We start from the raw sequence: 6825 nt of genomic DNA on the forward strand, positions 1-6825 counted from the left end.
AAGTATAAGACAGGCCCCAACACGCTGCCTTGGGGTACACCAGATAATATTGGATACAGGTCTGTGTATACTTCCTGCTGTTTTATGAGGTAGTACCTTTGTGTGAGATAGGATCGCAGTGTGGCATACATTTGATGTGGTAGTGCTTGTTTTAATTTGTAGCATAATCCCACATGCCATACCTTGTCAAAAGCTTGACTGATGTCAAGGAACACTGTTGAGCAGTAGCGTTTTGCTTCGAGAGCTTTGTTGATTGTGTTGACCACCCTATGGACTTGTTCTGTGGTGGCGTGTCTGTTTCTGAATCCAAATTGATGTTTAGGGATTAAGCTTTGGGCTTCCAATACCGGATTAAGTCGTTTCAGGAGTAATTTTTCCAGTACTTTAGAGAGGACTGGGATCAAGCTTATTGGTCTGTAGGATGTGACTTCTGTTTTGTTTTTTCCAGGTTTTGGGATCATAATGATTTGTGATACTTTCCATAGTGATGGATAGTATTCTAGTCTCAACACAGCATTGAATATATGCGTTTTTTTTTTGGATGTATGTTTTCGAAATTTCTGTGTGGTATGGCATGGAATACTTTGGCTACATCCAGCTGGACTGCCGTCATGCCGTTCTGCCTCTTCGCCAGTCTCAAGAGCCCATTTAACACCTGTTCGTTATTGAAGCAACCCGTCTCCTTTATAAATCCTTTTTGTCTTGGGGAGAACTGCACGAATGCCGAGTTTCTGGTCTATTACGCCCCAATAGATGCAGCTTAGTAAGGAGGCTATTGTGACGGGCCGGTAGTTCCTGACGTCGTCAGGGCGCTTCCCCTGTTTCAGGAGGAGAGTGGTTCTGTTCTCTCTCCAGGCTGTGGGTTGTCTGCCACACACTGATATAAGTGCGTAGTGTACCCTGAGGATTTCCTGAATGCTCACCTTGGTGATGTGATCTTTCTTGATGCCGTCTGGTCCGGCCGCGGTCGTTCCTCGATATTGTTGTGATTATGTCGTGGATGTCCAGCTGACTCTTTTCCCCCCAGTTCTCCTGAAAATGGCTGATCGACTTCCGCGATACTTTCCCAGAGGTCCTTGTACAGTTTTTCTATCTCTGTCATGGGCAGCTGGCCGACGTCTTCCTCCAACCAGCTGACATCTTCCCTCACCAGTTTTGCCAGCTGCCCTGGGTCTTTATTGAACAGGTCTTGCGTCCTCGCGTATATATATCTTTTATATTTCGTCCTCCTCCCAGTGCCCTTCTGGCGTTTCCTTCTCAGATTTTCTTTCTCCTGGGTGCCCTGGCCCTTTATATGTGTGACTACTAGGTCATAAACGTAGTCCAAGTGTTCGGTCGGGACCTGCCCGTCCACCTCATCAGCATATCTCAAGGCATCCCTCAGCATGACTAGAATTTGTCGGTCTTCTTCTGATGTGTCCATTTTTCCGACATTCGAGCTGACTGAGCTCTGTATCAGGGACTATCGCCAAGTGTCTTCCCCCGGCCATTACGGTCGGGAGATGTCGGTCACTGTGATTTGCGGTATTGGTGGAACCACCGCGTCTTGTGTCTCGTTAATCACTGGGATTTCGGAGGCCTCCGCTCCTTTTCAGTTGTCAATGTCCGATGTTTCCCCATTCCCTCCCGATGGTTCCTGCCGTGGTTTGTGAATGAGCTTGTTGGAGTTCCGCCCTTCGCGCTTTGTATGTGGCTTCCGCTCTCTTGTCTGTTATTTGCTTGTTGGTCTTCGCAGGTAGGTAGGGACACATCTCGCTGGCTATGTTGCGCTCTTGTAGTTCTCGCTCCAGGCGCAACATTAGGTCGATTTCATCCTTTGTCCACACCTGGCCATAACGCTCTGGTCTCGGGAGTGTTGCGCCACTTAATACGGCAGCAGTTCTCTTTTCGTTTCTTACTTGAGCATGTTGGTGCCGCTCGTGCTTGCGAGAGCCCTCTCTTCGTCTTGTAGGTTTTCCCACATATTGCGCACTTCTGAGCAACCTCCTGTGTGGGTTCCCGTGACCCTTTGCATTTTGGCATGTGGCAGAGAGCGCCATGTTTGCTCATGTAATTCTTTGTGCACTGTGTGCATCTAAATGTGACTTTAGTGCCCTTGTGTCTGTTTTTCATATGGTTAACCTTGTCGTTAAGACTGAGGGTCATGAAGTTTCCACTGTTTGATTTGAGACATAAACCGCGGTCCGTAAAAGGGAGGTCGACAGTATATTCAGTTACCATTTCCGTAAGCCCTTCCTGGCTCTGGCCATACCTATTAGTCCCCTGGGACGGCCGTAGCCTACGACGGGGGGCGGGACTGTGGCCCTCGAAGTCCGAGGCTTCACTTGATGAGAAGAGAGCCATTCCTGATCCCACCGGGGTGCTAGCCCAGAAGGCCCGGCGCTGACTATTCGCCAGGTGATTTCACACCTGCCCGACTCTGCACCCTCCAGGGGGTGTCCCTTACGCCAGCTAGCTGGGAGACGGGTGTTCTCTCTAGTCTATAGTTTGAACTCCCTACTAAGTTACAAGGAATTCCACAAGAAGTACAGAAACTAACAGAAGATTTATTAAATAAGAAACAAGTCAGAAAAAAAAGCAAACAATGAATGAGCACAGGAGACTAGAATTTTTCAGATTACCAAGAAACGGCTTGTCAAACTCAATCTAGAAAATCAGCAGATAATTACCTTTACATTGCAACAGGACAGCCATGTTACGGCACACCTTAAAACTCAGCTCAGAAAATCAATATGAACAATTACTTCTACAGTTGCATAAAGAATAAACAATAAACCACACACGTGGCTTGTATCTCTGATTACACATGGACAGCCATATCATAGAACATACTCGTAATTCAACTTGGAAAATCAGTTCAGACAATTACGTTACATTTCCAGAAGGGAACACGTAAGGTTCAAATCAAACAAAAAATCAGTCACGCTAATACCAATACTTCTCCACACTGGGAACAGGCAGCAATGCAATACCATGATAATTCCACCTGCAGTATTTCAAGAAACTTACAATGCTTACACTGGCTTACCTGGAGAAGGCCCTCCCTGCCTGGAGTCTACCGGCCAAACCATCCCAAATAATTTATTACAGCGCTGACCGAAAGGGAATTTCGTTGCGGAAGAACACGTCCGCGCTCAGCGACGTCCAGGCAGGAAGAGAGCGACTTCAGTTGAACGGTCAAGGACATAGGGTACAGGGATGACGTAAGCACGCCACGGATTACCGAGCAAAAAAAATTAAGAGCGGGAGGAGAACAGTGCAAGCCGCTGCTGCCATCCTTCGAAGAGGGCACCTTTTTTGCAGTGAGCCGAAGAGATCGGCTCAACTCTCAGGTGGCTCAAGGCCAGACCTTGTCAGTGTCTCCCCTAGGGAGTTAAGGGTCGGAGTGCCCTTTCCTCATCCGCAATGGTGATGTTTCAGATATAGGCAGGGATGCTAAGAGGGTGATGTATTGGTCGTGGATTGATTGTAGGTGATGGAGGAATAATGTATATACTCGTACATCATGTTTGGTGATGATAGATTGGGGTTGGGGAATGTGACCAGCCTTGTCAACGAAACTTGAAATTTGGGTGGTGAGGTCGAACTGGAAGATGCGTTGCTTTATTGGGGAGACATCATCCGCCGAAACCCAATTCCAGATTGGTTGGTTTGTAGAAATGAAGACAGGCAGACGATATATGAGTTCTTTGTCTGCGTGCTTCATGTCTGTGGGGATGGGTGTACCCTCAAGAAGCAACTTCCAGGTGCCAATTGTGGTTCGATAATTGGCTCTTCAAATAATACTGCGGTGCTGTTGGGTAACTGATCGAGATGAAAGTTGGATTTATCTCGTTCTCTTGCGATTCGGGTTTGTTTCGTGTCATTGAGGAGTAAATTTAGGACAAGCGATTTTCCTGTGTTGGTGGGACCATGGAGAATGAATGTGTTAATCTTTGTGATGTTTGTGGAATGAATGATGATGAAACGAGAAAAGAAGCTATCAACTGAGATGTTGTTTGACCTGAAAAGCGTAGAGAGCCAAGTAACGTTGGAATCTTGGACTAGGCTGACATAATTATCAATGATAAGCTGATAATAGTGTTTGGTCTTGATTGTTTGGAGGTTTTCTATGGTGTGGATTTTAATGAGTGTTTTAATGATGTTTTGACTCACGTAACCAAGTTGCTTCAGGAGTTGGATTTTGATGTCTGTGGGGAGAGTGCGCTGGAAAGATTCATATGAAGAAACATTATGATCGAGTATCAACTGACTAATGTAGTCGATAGAAAATGTTCGCTGTGTAACAGCTTGTTTGGAGGATGTTTTTTTAGCCTCAACGTATTGTTCACAGGAGAGACCAGACGTGGATGGTATAAAGTGGCGAAACCCTTGCGCAAGAGATACGATATGAATCTTGTCCTGTAACGGACGAATTGTAAAGAAGCATGAGCTTCTGTAATTCCCTCAAGGCTGGCCTTAAGGAATCTTAGGGTACTTGCGAGATGTCGGGATGCGTTGTTTTGCTGCTTGGTGGAGATGATGATATGGACGTGGTCCCCGTGGTCGAAGATGGCGAAGCTTGGGGCACGTCTGGTTGTTGGTGGTATGACGTCGAACGTGTTGCGGTGTAGGATGAAGGTGTACGTTGGATGGTCGGAATCGCCTCCGTCCGTATCGTCTGATCCAGCGAGCGAGGTTTGTGGGCTGGCCGGTGATGTTGGAATATGAGATTCATCGACACGTCGAGAATGTCCAGCGATGGGGGGTCGGTTAGAAGATGCTCCTTTTTTTCTTTTGGGAGGAGTAGGGCCGCTATGACATCTTCTAGAGTCGTTGTCGTGTATGCCAGGAACGGAGATCGGATGTTCTCTTCTTGTATCATCAGTGTTTGTGGTTTGAGATTCAACATTTCTATCGCTCTCGCGAATAGGGATTGACGTAGGGACCGCGAAGATGTGTTGGTCAGGGATAGAATTAGGTCTTGTGTCTGTTGTGATGGTTGGGTTGTTGGTAGGGATACTAATTGTAGATGGGATGTCAGTGAAGATAGTGGTTCGGGAGCTGTGACTAGTAGATGGTTGTCCATTACATACTGGGAGTATAGCTGAATCTGTGTGTTTGATAGCTCCTTCTCCGTCGACGAAAAGAGAATGTATCTCCTCGGTGGGAGCTTGATAGTCTTTCCTGTCGGAGATGTGAACTGGGTCCAAGTGTCTCTCGTTTGAGCTTGGTCTGTCCATGATAACATTGTTGGTATGTTGTATGACACTTACCCGAAGATCGCCAGTTGGTTCTATGTTGGAAGAGATTTCGTCTTCCCACTCTTCTTGTACGTTGAATAGAACGCCGTTGGCTAGTTGTGTTCGAAGATTGCTGTGACAGAGGTCCGAGTAAGGACACTGTGCGTTGTTGTTCCAGCAGTGAGGACAGACACAGAATGGTAGGAAATGGATGCACGCTGTGTGATATACCATTGCTGAGTGATGTTGGAAGGAGCATAGAGCTGTGTTATATGGAGAAAGATAAGGCGCAAGTGGAATGGTGTTATCGGGAGTACGTGACCCGAAGCGGAGAAATGTTATCGGTATCATAAACTGAAATAGTTTGTAATACTTCACCATCGGGACATCGTGCAAGATGGGGATGGAAGTAATTTGAGGAAATATCGGGAGGGGATGGGGAGGGAATGCATCATTTCGAAAGGGGGGCTCTAAGTGTCAGTCATCTTTACATCGTGCACACAGTTTTAATATTGTGACATCCTATCACCACTTTATACCCGGGCCAACTTGACCTTGAAATCGAAAAGATGGTGATGAGTGATGTTCAGAACGCAGTTCTGCGTCTTCGAAATTTTAATAAAATTTGCGAATACTAATCGCCGAAGACGCACACCTAAACCTAAACAATATGGTTGAAATACAGTAAGTACTCTAGGGCTCTAGTGACTCTAACCTCTCTGATAGCTTGTTAATGAAAGCACACATACATGCTTGTGTCCGATGTCCCACTCGCTACTCGATCGGACTAAGAAACGTGGCCGTCCTGCCTTCGGCCTCAGGCTCCGTCTGGCGTGTCCCGCCTGAGCGTAGTGATACAACTGGGCTCTCACACGAGTCCCTCTTCAATCTAACTGGTTTTTATTCTAAACTAAGTTATTTAACCTGAATAAAATACAACCTTAATTTGTGTGACCAACCATCGGCAAGTACTTACGCGCTCCGTCTATTGGGCTGCAACTATGGACCGATCTCTCGTCCATTGTCTCAGCGGTGCGCCTCGCACCCTGGCGGAGTCGTGCCCCGAAGGTTCGAGTAGGTTATACTGACGGCGTCAGGCGACAAGCGTCCAGCCTTAGCGCGCGTCCCTCCTCCCCATGTTCCAGGGTTCTTCTACCGTCTGGAAACGTGGGCGCGCTTCCGTCCTCATGGACGCGTCGGGAATCGTCGATTCCCATTGGTTAAGTTCCCTTCCGTCCTAGCAACTTGCCCGTATTTGGTCCTTCGTGACTGCCTCATTATTCTTCCATCATCCTGGGGAGCGGCTGACTAACGGAAATGAATAATCATAAATAACAGGAAACAGGAGCGGTCTTCGTTTCCGTAGTTAGTTCACCTTTCTAACTCTAACATAATTTCATGTTTCCTAACTTTGATAAATTAATTTAAAATATCAAAAATCAAATTCCCTAAAGGTTTCGGGCACAACAGAACTCACCTGTTTACTTAAGGGAAGGAGGCTCCAGCAATCTGGGCAACTGTCCGGATTAAGTGGTGACTCCACCGAGCGAAGCTCGATGCGGAGAGTGAACGACCCCACTGGCAGGGAATCGGCTGATCCCAC

The sequence above is a fragment of the Cryptotermes secundus genome, unplaced genomic scaffold (assembly GCF_002891405.2).
Source record: "Cryptotermes secundus unplaced genomic scaffold, Csec_1.0 scaffold321, whole genome shotgun sequence".
In the NCBI taxonomy this organism is placed as follows: Eukaryota; Metazoa; Arthropoda; class Insecta; order Blattodea; family Kalotermitidae; genus Cryptotermes; species Cryptotermes secundus.